At 42.9% G+C, this 14,906-nt stretch overlaps 1 protein-coding gene across 1 annotated transcript in view; it reads right to left on the bottom strand.

The window, feature by feature from the left end:
* LOC147722392 (LIM domain-containing protein 1-like) overlaps window positions 1-14,906 on the bottom strand; it is a 152,697-nt gene that overhangs the window by 90,732 nt on the left and 47,059 nt on the right. The window contains exon 2 of the mRNA XM_086967306.1: window positions 5,965-6,037. The gene's annotated coding sequence lies outside the window, so the exon portion shown is untranslated. The remainder of the gene's footprint in view (window positions 1-5,964; window positions 6,038-14,906) is intronic.

The following is a 14,906-nucleotide window of genomic DNA, read 5'->3' as shown; positions in this document are numbered from 1 at the left end:
CAGCAGCCCACACGGACATAAACTCACAGATTCTTAATGGACTAGGCCCCTGGCCGGGGAACAACCCTCCGCATACTTTCCAACTCGTTTTTAATGTGTTGAACCTGGTAATCATATGGACCTTCCCTCCGAAAGTCATCTTCAATTAGGCTTTTTGTCAGACCAATGTCTCTGCACCAGTCTTCAAGACATTTTTACAAACTTCCTGAAGCCCTTGCTTTCTTTGTTGGGTACCTCGATCCAGGAAGATCAGAACTTTTTGTCCCAGCATGAAACTTGCTCATATTTGACTTCTGCCACCACATTAAAGGATCTCTTTGTGGCATGCCTTAGTCCAACCATATTAGTTCTTTCAAGGACCCAGGTGGTCCCTATTTGAAAGGTTTTATCACTCTGAGCATGTTAACGCATGGGGCCTGATCACCATTTATGTCAGGGACTAGGAAACCATACAGAAGCCTATCCCCAGGTCTGACTCAGGTGAGACCTGAAAAGGAAGCATTTGTTACGATCCACCCTGATCAGAATACAATATTGCAATGCTGTAATAGAGAAAGGAGTGGAGTAACTACCTTTAAATCGCCACTGAAGCCCATTCTCTACAATTCAGACTTTCCCCTCAGCCTAAGCGACTTGGGTTTTAGACAATGGCCGGATTGCAAGAGGCAGTACTAGGTAATGTATGAGGGTTTACACACTTGGTCCCTTGACTCATGTACTCAAATGTGGCTGTTCCAACCCATCGGTCCATATCAATACACACAGCTGATACACTGGATAGGACAGAGAGAGTGAGGGTGGGTGCAACTGCAGAGCTAACAGCTTCTGAAACTCTGCTGAGAGTGCAAAGCTTCAAGATGGGTATATTCAACTCTCAGGTAATTTAAATGTATCATCCAAAGCCACTTATATACCTGCATGGGAGGCAGAACAGGGAATAGAAATCTCAGGAGAATCAGACACAAAAATCTGACAGTGAAACGCACACCTCTGCATTTCAATGACAGCACCAGGCAGGAAGTGTCATTAGATAGTGAAACGAGCAGCAGAACACACTAACAGAACGTGCACTTTAACACATTTGAGTTGACGTCATCTGGAGTGGCACGTATCAAAGAAGCACAACTTTCAGTGACTACATTGAGAAAACGTTGGATGAGCTGGACTTCCTTTGAAGAACTACAACAAGGCGAACAAAGGTAGGGTGCAACCCTCCTTCCGGAGGGGCCCAACTAAGAGAGACACCTCCCTATCTCCCCGATCAGTCTTCCGCGCCGGGACACTTCTGAGTATCAGTGCGCGTTACAAATGGCGGCTAACATAACATAACATAAAAGAGCTGAACAGGCAAGAGGTTGGAAGAGAGCCTCCTATGAGAAATCAGAACAGGAGTGTGACTAGTAACTTAGTGGTCACAGTGACAGACACACTAAAACCAATGACCCTGTACAATAGGAGTGGTGGATGAAGGAGTCTGTGTTGCAGACTTAAATGGATGACGAGAGGCACGCCTGGAGAGTAGGTCATGGAGAATTGCCTTGCCCTCACTAAATAAAGACATCTGTGGCAGGCACACCAACAGCAATAAATCATTTCAGGCATGAAAGATATAAAATGTTTTGACTTCAATTAGTTTTAAAGAAAGATCTGAGTAAATCGTAAGGGAACTTGCGTGCTGCGTAAGTGAGAAACCTAACAATTTGAAGAGACTATTTAAGGAAATACTTCACTAGGTAGGGCAGCTTAAACAGAGTGCCATACAGCAAAGGGATCCTACCATAGATGTCACTTGTAAAATGTAAACCCTCATTCTTTTTTCTTAAACCAACCTGAAGAACCTTGTTATATCCAGAGAAGACAGGTTCAACGTAGTAGGTTAATAGATGATTTATTCTCAGGAACAAGTACAGCTCTCAAACTGCCAGAGTGCCACTCAGTCAAGTCCCCAACATTCCAACATTGCTAAGCAACTACAACATAGTAAAGAGATACCTAAGGCAATACTTCTTAAAGGATATATACAATACAAAAATCAACATAAACAGTAAGGCAAATAAACTAAAAAGATAAACTAAAACAAAGAATATAACAAACCTCCATTAAGCTAGGTGCAGTATAAAAAAGTATAAAAAATGATGCAAGAATGCGTGGGACCAATGTTGGCGTTAAATGTAAGTTACCTTTACTAGTGCACTGTTTAGGAGCGGAGGGGCAGGAAGTACTAAACAGTTTTCCAGATTAGGAAACAGGCTTGACTCAAGGTCAACATTTGAAAGACATTTGCCTAAAGAAGCTTGCAATATACTAATTGTCAAGTGGACCATTGTAGAAAGGTATCATTTTGGACAAATGGTAAAAGGTTAACGGGAGGCTGTTGAGGAATATGTTGGTGCTCACAGAGAATTAGCCTCCAGGTGCAAGTTTTGTGCCTTAACAAATGAAGGATTCAGAGACCAGTTTCTGTTACATTGTAAATTTGAGAATGTCTGGGAGGAACTATGGTCGAAAGATGAGCTGCTATCTTTTTAAGTATTGGTAGAGTCTAATGGGGTATAGAAAGGGTTTAGGTCTGCAGGGAAAAAGCAAGAGAATCAGAGTGAATTTGGTAGGAGACAACAAGCCTGATAACAAGAATGTGAGGGATGGCAGATTCAAAGGACAGCATTTCAGGAGTGAAATTAATCTTTACCTGGTTAACAGTAGTGATTGCACTGACAACTAAGAGCATTTTGCAACAGATGTGAAAGAAAGATCATTATGTAAAATCTTGCAGAAGCTGTATGTAGGAGGGATTCAATGAAGTGAAGGAAGTTTGTGATGAGATGGTATTACAGGTGATGGAGCAAGGTAAAGAACAAGATTTTGTTCAAACTTGTGAAATTGATTTCCTATAATGGTAATTTAATTAACAAGCTTGTAGTGAAATTATTAATCAACTTAGATTAAGAATACATTCATCATTATACGTGGGAAAAACTAATGTGCTTTATGTTGCATACGCAAAGAAAAATAATAAATTAACCTTGTCTATTGACTTTGTCAGTATTAAATGCGGCAGTTAAATTAATGGCATGTGCTTATTTTATGTGCTTATGTTATGTCCTTCTGTGATAAAAGCTCATGGAGTTCCTGCGGTTCGATAAAGGAGAAGTAATTATAATGCTGCCTATTTGTGCTTCTGCTAGGTAACATAATTAACAGGATTAATTAATAAAGAGGGAGGGTAACAGAATGTGTTTCATTTCTTTCATTAATTAATGTCTTGTGTTTGTTTAATTATAGTTTCCAAAGTGAGGCCAAAAGATGGTTAAGAAAACATGCCTGACAGAGCTGCAGACGTGAAACTTGTCCAGAGTGGAGCATATTGCACATGCGCAGCAGTGAAGATTTTTACTGCATTGTTACTGTGAATTAAAAAGCAGTTTCTTTGGTTGTGTTGAACATGCTCATGGAGAGATTGCTCAAGGACAGGAACTTGATTTGTCTGCCAAGGTTAGGAAGTAAACGTCCGAGGCTCGAGAAAAGTATCATTCTTGAGGAAGCCGAATACGTGGAAATAAAAGACAATGGGGCCTATATGAAGCCTGGACTTGGTAAACAGTCGGTGGTGACATAATAATTCTTAATCAATGGACTGACACTGGACAGCCAATGAGAAGCTTGGTTTTGTTGAAAAGAATGTAAAATGTAGAAAGTTTAGCTAGAGAAAAAGGTATAAAGTCTGACACTATGTGCAAGGAAAAAACTCTTACTTTCCGATTCCTGAGACATGCTGATGGACCTTTGGCGCATGTAAGGACAGCAGACTTTAAATGATTTTTCCATTTTAGATGAAGAGAGAATTAGTCAGGGAAATAGATTTTAAGGAATGGGAATTGTTATTTTGCTAATACATTGTTTTCCTGAGCTTGCTTTATAATGTCAGTTTTAAATTAATTTCCTTATTAAAAATGCTGCTTTCTTATTTGCTTATAAAATAAAGATTCAAAACGTAAATGCCTATTTCCTTATGATTAATAAAATTAGAATTGAAGAAGACAAGCTGTTCTTGTTTATTCATGGTCTAGTTACCATCAGTTGATTCAATCGCCTTAGTGATCTGTTTAATAAATAATAAATGTTTAAAACCATGGCAAAGATGATAAACTGCAGTTGTATATAATAGTGTAAGTAATAAGTGAGCAAATATATTAATCAGATCACCTGATTCAGTTGCTCAGAAATTGTCGAATTGGTATTATGGGCCTTTATATGTTTTTTGTGATAAATGGTGAGTATTGAGGTGTTGGGTAGCGTTTATGAGACAGTTTTTCAATAGGAGCGCTGGATCACAGGTGGGAAGTCAGAATGGAGCAATTACAGAGTTGATTGAAATGGAAGGGGAAAATAGACGTGATGTTTGACTCGTGAAACAGATTACCACAGTTTCTGATGTACTGTACAACTAACTGTTGAAAAACAGAATAAAACTAGGTAAGATGGACATTAACCCCTTCGATGCTTATGACGGAACGGTTCTGTCATCAGCGTCGGTTGGGCTGTGCTGATGACGGAACCGTTCCGTCGTGACCACACCCGTTTTTCGAATCTTCAGCACAGCGCGAAAATTCGCGCCGCGCTGAAGAGATTAAGCTAGAAGGTTATGGGGGGACAAGATATTAAAATGAAGGGGCGTAGCCAGGTTTGTATGGAATTCATGGGTAGGGTCATTGTAGGCAAGGTGTGTGTCTCTTAAAGGGAAAAGCATTTTAGGATGGGTTCATCAAAAGAAAATGGAGTGTACCTGGACCCAAATGCTTCATCACAAATACAGGTACGTCAGATTGAAGGGGAATGTGTGGATTTTGGATAGAAATACCTTGCTGTATTTGACAATATCACATTAAGCTGAATAGTAAATCACAAATCGTCACCACTTATATTAGTCCCATGGGGATATTCAAGTTTTTCAGTGGAACATGACAGCTATTTAAGATAAGCTTGTTGGTTAGAATATATTTTATTTATGGAAAAGCAGTGGAGGAGCATAATGAACATTTACGAAAAATACTGCCAAGACTTGAAGATTACAGTTTGACACTAAAAACTGAGAAATGTTGTTTTTGAAAAAAATGAAACCCATTACTTGAGACAATGTATATCGGGAAGTGGTGTCAGTCCAAAGAAAGAAACGATGGAGACCGTACAGAATTTAACATATGAACAGGTATCTTTTTTTTGCAGGGTATAATTCTATGGCAGGTCTGTGGAAAGCTTGCTAGAGTAACATATGAGAAGGAGTTTCTCCGCAAACAACGTAGTGTTGTGGTTACCGACTTGAGTGAAAACAGTCTTGGGACAGTGTTAATACAGGTTGTTGAAGGCACTGAAAGTAGCATAGAATCTGTTTCCAGCTCATTAAGAGGGGCTGAGTTGAATTACTGATATATACAGAGAAGAAGGAGCTTGCAATCAACTGGGCTATCAAATTTAGAAATAGATTTTGTGGGGTAGCGTGTTCACAGTGAAATCGGATCACAAACCACTGTGGGAAATTTTTACTAAGAAAATACAAGGTTCAGTTTTTGTTACATTTTTATTTGTTCTATTATGTTTTTGTGGTCTTAATAGAAAAAGAAGATTTTATATCCTCGGCTGTATGCCTTTAACCCTTATGACATCTTAGTTCTGTGGTACTGATATTATGGTTTCATGTTGGAATGTAATGTTTAGTATGTAAGCAGAGGAGTAGTTAGTTGAAGGGGAGACCTTCTTACATAAGACCCTGACTATCCGTTCTCCTGTCACTGCAGTGCCTGGCTCTAATAAATCTTACCTTTATTAGTGAGCTATATTGTAAAGATGAAACAGTAGCTCCAAGTTCTTCTGTGAACAAGGCACAATTTAAGTACGTCTGAAAGGTCAACATAACAATACACAGCTGTACACAACTACAACATTTGTTATGTAAATAAAGCCGCCTACCTGAAAGGAAATCTGACATAATGGTTGACCAATCCCCTGGGGAACTGCGCAAATATAAATGTATAAAATGTTTCTGTAAAGAGATTAAATAGAAAGGGTAAAATATAAAAATTGGGAAACAAAGGGTAAAACACAAAGTCAATAGGAGAGTCATCACACAAGATGAATTTAAAGGAAATTATAAAACATGAAAATAAAAGACCTTTCACACTAAACAAAACTCGGAGTTAGCATTACAACCCCACAGTCCACTAATGGAATTACCAATCTTATATTTAGCACCATTATGTCAGTCACATGAAGCACATATTTTTATGGCTCCTATGGAAGAAAGAGGTTTTTATTCACAGAAAGGCCTGTAGCATTTCTATGCGGGTGTGGGAGATCAGAGGCTTGGATGTCATTCCCATCAATTAACATTGCTGGAGAAAAATGTCGCTTGGGAAAATATGTGGCAATGCAAAAACCTTCCTTTTCGAAGAAAGTGCATGCCCCGTCTGGACAGTATTTTCGTTTTTGAAGCGTCCAATTTAATAACACGTTTCTGTTGACATCTTACAAAGCAGTGTGCAGGGATTTACCATTCGTACTGTAGAGCCCAGGGCTACAGGCGGGCTACAAAGAAAGCCAGTCCTCTTGTTTTGTCGAAGTGTTGCAAGTGATAGTAGGCTTCCATAACAGTGTCTTCACTACCCTTAATTAGACAACAGAGTAGTGAAATAGTGCTCCTGATTAAAGTATGCTCTGCTGATTACAGTTCTCAAACTTTTCAAACCGTTCCCAAAAAGTTTGAGAACTGTAATCAGCAGAGCATGCTTTAATCAGGAGCACTATTTCACTACTCTGTTGTCTAATTAAGGTCACCCAAGCCCTTTGTGAAAAACATGTTTTTCACTGTTTCCCATCCATAATTCTGCATGTTATCAGTGTATATAGGATATGTAAATGTATCTTTCTTTTTCACTTTCATTGGTAACAAATGTAGAAATTGCAGCCTCTCTCCGAGTTTGTGGAATTCTTTTTGGTGAACAAATGGAGGTCTACATGTGTACTTGGAGCCCTCATTGGACGCTGAGATAAATACAAGTTGCATTAGAAAGGACAGATTAAAGTTCACTTGTCAATCCAGGATACACAGTAGAAATCAAATAAATCTGTAAGCGTCCTTATGTGAGTTTTCATGCACCATAGTTTTATCTATTCAATATTTAAGTGATTAAGAGAAACCCCTGAAGAAGTCCGGCGGACAAAATATGTGATGGCTGAGATATAAGAATAAATCTTGATTTTCATACCATGTTCTTTTAAAGTCAAGATACTTGGGGATGGTCACAAGTGAGCATAAAGGAACATTACATTTACAGTTTGAATCACGGTTTGAAGTTATTGTTTTTGAGTCAAAACAAGCTGGACAACGAAGCCATGACTATAAAACCTTTATGTATATAATACAAAGGAGTCTGTGTATAATTAAAACTTGGACTATTCAGTAAAAAAAAGCGATGAGCATTCATTCGTTAGCAATGGTGTTGTTTAGCATTGATTAGCACCATTGTGATGCAAAGGGGCATTTTTATGATCTGGGTTTACCGCGCAGCTGTCACACAATTCTGCGAGTATCGCCAGGAGCGGGACTTTAGCTCCACCCATATGTCGGGAGCTGGGTGTACATTTTGATTGGGTAGAAGTTGCCTGCTTCCACAAAAAAGTTCTTACCCTTCACACAGCTGTGATCATTTTGTCTATTTCCAGCTCCCTGAGCTTGACTTTTCAGGGGCTCACACGCACGTGCTATTACAATGCAATTAAACTGTCATAGATAACTATATAATTGATGACATTTATCTCTGGTGTTAGCACAGATGGGAGGAGGGCAGTCATTAACATGCATATATTTTTAGGTCTGACGTGATAGTGCATTAATATGCCAGACCTACTGGCATTGCCAAAGCTTGTTTACACTGCCAAGACAAAGGGGCTTGGAGCTGTCCGATGCATGCCTCTATGCCCAGACAACCAGTTACTATCTTTTCAACCTGCCCCCTGCTGTACCTGACCTGCCCATCTTGACATCTCTGCTCATGACTCCATATACTTAGAGAACTACAGTCAACTACATTCAAGTCAGCATGGTAACCATGATGCACCAGCGCAGGATGTGCAGTAAGTGCAGCCATTAGGCAGGCCTCCTGCTCTCCCCGCTGCCACCACTACCCTGGGTCACTCCTGGGCTAGGAGCCTGCCCTTTGCCAGCAGCAGCCAGCAGACCTCGTGTCAGGCCCCTGTGCCTGCAACCAGCACAACGCCCCTCAGGTTTCTTGCCCCCAGGCCCCTCTCCCTGCACCTTCCTCTTTCTGCCTCGTCTTCCTGCCCTTTTCCCGCTCTGTCCCACTCCCGCCACCCCAGCGCCCCTCCCAGTGGCCTAGTTGATGAAGGCTGCAGCATGGTTGGGCAGCGTACTCATCATTGGTGCACTGCGCCAAAGGCAAGCCTGTCTGCACCTGTCTGTGCCTGGACCATGCCCAGCACCAGGACCCCTGGTTCTCCCACCATCTGCTGTTACTCCACAGACGAGCTCCTGGACATCAACACCGGACGGCAGAACTCCCGCTGCTGCACGCCGTTCCAGCGCTCCACCAAAGGACCTTTCCCCTGTCACCACTGCCGCTTCTTCTGCCTCACAGAACCACCTACCCATACAGGACCCAACAACACTACTTCCTATAAACCACCAAACCCAGAATAGCTACACTGCATCCTGCTCAACGCCCGCTCCCTTAGCAAAGATGCCACGGAAATCTGGGGCACCATCACCACTCTCACACCAGATGTTGCCTTCATCAGGAAACATGGCTCAACCCCACCTCCAACCCCGACATCGCAACTGCCACCCAAAACAGATACAAGATGATACACCGGGATCGCCCCAACAAGCACGGCGGAGGAATCGCCATAATATTCATTGAAACCATACAATGCTCCGCCATGAATGACGACCCAACGCCTTTCAAGGAGCCCCTCATCTTCCTACTGCACATTGAAGACAGGACAACCATAAGAGGCACCCTGGTCAGCATTCTGAGGTGCCATCAGCAACATCATCACCCCCCATCGACTCACTCCACTACGTTCTGCTAGGTGACCCTAACTTCCACAGTGAGGACCCCAAGGACACCAACTCGACATCCCTACTGGAGAATCTCAACAACATCGGACTTGCTCTCCGAACACACCCACAGAGCCAGACACGCCCTCGACACCATCTTCTCCTCCAGTGACAAAATCAAATTGACCCACACCACGGAACTCTCCTGGACCGACCACACAATCATCCATTTTACTATCTCGAAGGCCCAGCACACCACCACCAAGAACCAAAGCGCCACCCATGGCAGCTAGAGAAAAGTAATGGAGAGCAAATGGTCGCAGACTCTCAGTACAACACCACCGGACATGTCCGGCAACCTCGACCAGGCTGCGCACAACTTCTCCGAGTGAATCAGCAAATGCGCAAACAACGCCCCCACCCCCCTTCCCCCCCTCCCGAAACTGACAAACACCAACAAATCACCAAGACAAGCCACCTGGTCGACCTCGGAGCTCAGAACCACCAAGTGCAACAGTCTTCTACTCGAGAAGCGATGGCACATCAACATGGACCCCTCCGACAGAGCCTCACAAAAAACAGCACTCTACGACTACCACCGGCACATCAAGGAGGCCAAAGAATTTGCATGTAAAGTCAAATTAATGGAAAGATAGAGGAAGCAGATAAACCATCAACTCTGTCTCTAACGCCCTATAGTTTATTCACTCTTATAAACATTGAGCACCATGTTGCTTCTAATATTTATCCAGAAGGACAGCCAATTCAAAACTCTAACATCAGTAGAAACTTCGAACAAATATCTCCTAGATCACGGATAGTGCACAATACTCATCAACCATTTTTTTCACACTTCTTTCATTTTTCACAAAATTACTTTAATAGCAAACTTATGTATATTTGTCAAAAGTCCTGCCCCTCCATGTTTTACATTTAGCAGCTATTTATGAATGTTAAAGATTGGAAGAAGTATTTTATTTGAATCATGAAATATAGCGTAACAGGTTATAGCTACAACTTTTATTTTTTTTAAACCTTTATTAATCAGTTAGTTTCATGTGAACCAACTTTGCAGCAATAAAAACAGTAACCACGGTGTACAGCAAGCAGGTATGAGAACACTATCATACAGAGAAGTAAGCATCATTATTCACCATCAAATATGTAGACTATAGCCATACGGTAGGGCAGGCCGGACACATCACCACCCCAGTCCAGAGACGCTGAACAGCAAAGGTCTAACCGTCTGAATCAGCGCATTCATCACTGAACAAAACAGCATCCCGGGAGGTGAACCTGGCTCCCAGGTTCCTCCATGCGAGTATATCAACCCCCTATCTTATCATCCCTCCTGCTTAGCTTCATGAGAATATTCTCTACTTGCATCCATTTCTCTACATCTGTGTGCCAGTGTGACACCTTCGGTGCACGTTGACTAATCCATGTAATAGCCACCCGCTGTCCTAAAAGGGACAGTGCTAGCTGCAAGAATCTGTGTGCCATCTTGTGGTCTTTTGGCCTACTTAGATTCCCCAACAAACAAAACTGTGGCATGAGGGTAGCATGCAGCTTAGTGGTACATGCGAGTTCGTCCAACACCAGGACCCAGAAGTCCTGCACTCTGACATTCCCAGGCCGGGTAAAGGTAGTCACCCCCATAGGACCCATAGTGAGGGCATTCGTCAGACCGGACCTGTGATATCCCTCTTAGAGTGTGGGGTGTCAGATAGGTAAGATGTAAAAAGTTATAATGAACCAGCTTAAAGCGAGCATTACTCAAAACAGTATTCGCGAGGGCGCAGACGTAGGCCCAATCAACATCTGCCATAGGGGCCCCCGGTCAACCTCCTGGGTCACCTGGACCTGCAACAGGCCACCAGCAGGGTCTGACACTTTGTATATCAAAGATATTAGATGCTTCCTTCACCCACAGGACAGCGGTGTCCCCAGAGTGCCCAAAGCCTCTGGGGCCACTGGAAAGTTGATCCAGGTTTGCCTAGGTTTGCCCAGCCCCAGTGCAAACTCCACCTGCACGTCCTCAAATGAAATGCTGTGTTCATTAGGGAGGACCCCAAGTAACTCACAGCCCCCATTTCTCCACGCTTGAAAGTATATATTTTCTGTCATCTAGCGGATCGGCGACAATAACCAAACCAGCAGCTCATGATGAAAAGGGGCACGCCACAGAACTGTTACCAGCTTCTGCCATATATGAGTGTTCTGCCTAATCACGAATGATGCGTCGCCCAGGGCTCCAGAGCCCTCCATCAATATTTCCAGGAGCTGCCCAACATCAACCGTTCCAGCCAGCATATGCTTCTCCCAACAGTCTCAATTTTCCAACGAGCATGCAGCATGCCGCATGTGTGGTACATAGTAATAGAATTCGAGCAGCAGCACTTAAAGTCTGCCCCCCTCACAGCATTTGGTCAGGGTCGCCAAGACCATCCTACTCTGCTTCCTGGCCCAGATAAGGGAGAGAAAAATTCTGGCCAGCTGCCTGAACACACTAGATGGCAGCAAAGAGGGAATTCTGTTTACCGTACAAGCAAAGCAGCAGTAGCACTGTTGGACCTGGCTCTTTCTGCAGGGTTATACCACAAAGTTTTGCCTTCCTCTGCCTATTTTTCTGACATTCTTTTTGTTGGCTTTAGGACTCTGGGTACTTTACTACTGCTAGCCATTGCTAAAGAGCATGTCCTCTCTCCTCTAAACATAGTGGGCCCGATTCACAGAACTAACTTAAGACAAAATCCTAAACTTACTACCATTTTGGTATTCGCAGAAGGCACTTACTCATTTTGGTCTTCACAGAAGACACTTACTCATTTCGGTATTCACAGAAGTTAGGAGTCCTAACTTTAGGACTCCTAAATGCCTTATGTGAATACCGAAAGTCTTAAAATTAGGATTTTTCTCAGTTTAGGAGTAGTAAAGTTAGGACTCCTAACTTTAGGACTCCTAAACTGAGAAAAGTCCTAATTTTAAGACTTTCGGTATTCACAGAAGGCATTTAGGAGTCCTAAAGTTAGGAGTCCTAACTTTACTACTACTAAACTGAGAAAAATCCTAATTTTAAGACTTTTGGTATTCACAGAAGTCATTTAGGAGTGCTAAAGTTAGGAGTCTTAACTTTACTACTACTAAACTGAGGAAAATCCTAATTTTATGACTTTCGGTATTCACAGAAGGCATTTAGGAGTCCTAAAGTTAGGAGTCCTAGCTTTACGACTATTAAACTGAGAAAAATCCTAATTTTAAGGCTTTCAGTATTCACAGAAGGCATTTAGGAGTCCTAAAGTTAGGAGTCCTAACTTTACTACTACTAAACTGAGAAAAATCCTAATTTTAAGACTCTCTGTATTCACAGAAGGCATTTAGGAGTCCTAAAGTTAGGACCCCTAACTTCTGTGAATACCAAAATGAGTAAGTGGCTTCTGTGAATACCAAAATGAGTAAGTGCCTTCTGTGAATACCAAAATGGTAGTAAGTTTAGGATTTTGTCTTAAGTTAGTTCTGTGAATCGGGCCCAGTATGATTGGGTTACACCTGTTTGGCATACTTGATTTACTTATCCGTTCCTTGTAAAGTGGTAAGCATAAACCCAGGGCCTTTAAATTAAATGCTACAATTGGACCTGCACCCTTGCTTGTGTTACCCACAGAAGAAGCCCTTCAAACCTGTCTCAGGTCTGTCACCTCAGGGCATGTGTGTGCAGTTTACTGCCACTTCAACTTGGCATTTAAAACTACTTGTCAAGCCTTCAACTCCCGTTTTATTGCACATAGGTCACCCCTAAGGTAGGCCCTAGAAAGCCCTTTGGACATAGGGCTGTGTAAGTAAAAGGTAGGACACGTGTCTTTGTGTGAGGTTTGTCCTGGTAGAGACAAACAGCCTGTTTGGTTTTTCATTGCTGTGAGGCCTACTCCTCTTACAGGCTAGCATTGGGAATTCCCTTACATATTTTGTAAATGGCAATTCCTGATCAGAAAGGAGTGGCATTGCCCTGTTTGGTATGTTTAGAATAGTGGTGATAAATCCTGCTTACTGGTGTAGTTGGATTTTACATCACTATTTTAGAAATTACACTTTTAGAAAGTGGGCTTTTCTCTGTGTTTATGACTCTTTGTGCTTTGCAGTCTGACTGCAGTACACCTCTGAGCTGGCTGACATCTAAACTTGGTGCATACTTTCCAGAAAACACAAGAAAGGAAGAGCGGAGTGTGATAGGGGATATATCTGCATTCATCTACATATTGACAGTCTTCCTGTGCTAGGCGAAGTGGTTCACACTTTACAATTGTATAGGTTGTGTCTTGCTATCACACAAAGGGCTGATTTACCCCCACCCGATCGTCTGGAACCAAGGCTGGGTTGAAAGGGATTGTTGTGCACTTCTAAGGGTTCATCACCCCTTCATCAAAGATATTCTTGAGTACATGTACTGAAGCTCTAACTCAATGTTTTTAGACACTGCATGGGATTTGTAATCAGACACTGCTGGCTCTACAAACTGCAAGGAGCATCCGCCATTTGGACTACCTGCTTTGTTGTGCTGGCCTGTTGTCTGCTGGGCTGCTGGAGGGAATGCTGGTCTGCAACTGGGACGTTTGTGCTGCCTGCCTGCCTGCCTGCCTGCTGCTCTCTTTGTGCCCCAAGTGTTTTTCAAGGACTCATACCTCTCCCTAAAGTCTCTAGCACTTTGTGCAGCCCTCCCCCACCCCCTTTGGGAAGACATTGCCCCAATCAGCACATGGCTGAGCCACCGTTCTGCACATAGGGAGGCAAGGCACTTCCTGGGGTATCAAGACGTTGCCCAAGCGAAGAGTTAACTGTTTCCCTTTGCGGAATTGGCATGCATGACGAGCCGCATTTCTCGAACAAAATGTTGCTGAGGAAACAAGGAGACACCTCATGTCACCAGCGCTGCAGTGACCCCGCCCCCAGGGGAAGCCTGGGTTCGGGTGCCAAGGGCTCAGCTACCGAGACCCGCCGTTGCTCACAGCACTACATAGAGGAGCCCCCTTTCATGGCTGATGCCCAGGTCAGAAGCGACCTCGGAGGTACCTGGGCCAAAAGGGACTTTGCTGTACTTTGCCCAAGCAGCTGCATTTGGTCTGCTAGGTGCAGGTAGCTGAACTAGGTAGCCCCGCGTGACTGTGCAGGTAGGTTGCCCCACCCCCTTTGGGATGTATCTTGGGGACACTTGATCGGCGGTTGTCATTACGGGGTGAATCCTCGACAGAGACACCTGAGCACAGCGTGGAACCGCTGCTAGGGACTTGCCTGACCTAGGAAAACTTTGGATTATCGTATTAAAGATAGTAGGCGCGCTGGTGCTTCTGTGACCTACGTTGTGTACCTGATTACCTTATAAAGGTTGATAGGATAGGAGCGCAGGAGCGCTGTGTCCTATGGTTTAATGATGATGTATTGTGATTTATGTGTTTTTCCCTAACTTAACTTGCATTACATACTCTAATGATATAATGTGTGTCGTTTTTTATCTCGCCTTGATCAGGATACTGAGTACTATCTGAATAATTGCATAGTGAGCAAAGTATTTATGATTTATGTCATTTTGGTTCCTACGTTGTGTACAATGTAGTATATTTTTTACATAAACCTGTGTGGAGTCTCTTTTTCTGGTGTATTGTTTGTGTTGTTGAGTGAGTGTGTTGCACAAAAGCTGTACACATTGCCTCTCGTGATAAGCCTACCTGCTCTGTGCCAAGCCACCTGATTGTGAGCACAGGTTATCTTTGGTGTGTAACATTTACCCTGACTAAAGTGGAAGGTTCTGTCTTGAATAGGTGCATACCCTAGGCAATCAGAA

This window comes from Lissotriton vulgaris, chromosome 4_1 (genome assembly GCF_964263255.1).
Source record: "Lissotriton vulgaris chromosome 4_1, aLisVul1.2, whole genome shotgun sequence".
Taxonomy (NCBI): domain Eukaryota; kingdom Metazoa; phylum Chordata; class Amphibia; order Caudata; family Salamandridae; genus Lissotriton; species Lissotriton vulgaris.
The sequence above is the reverse complement of the archived record's forward strand: the minus strand, read 5'-3'. Positions and strand labels throughout refer to the sequence as shown.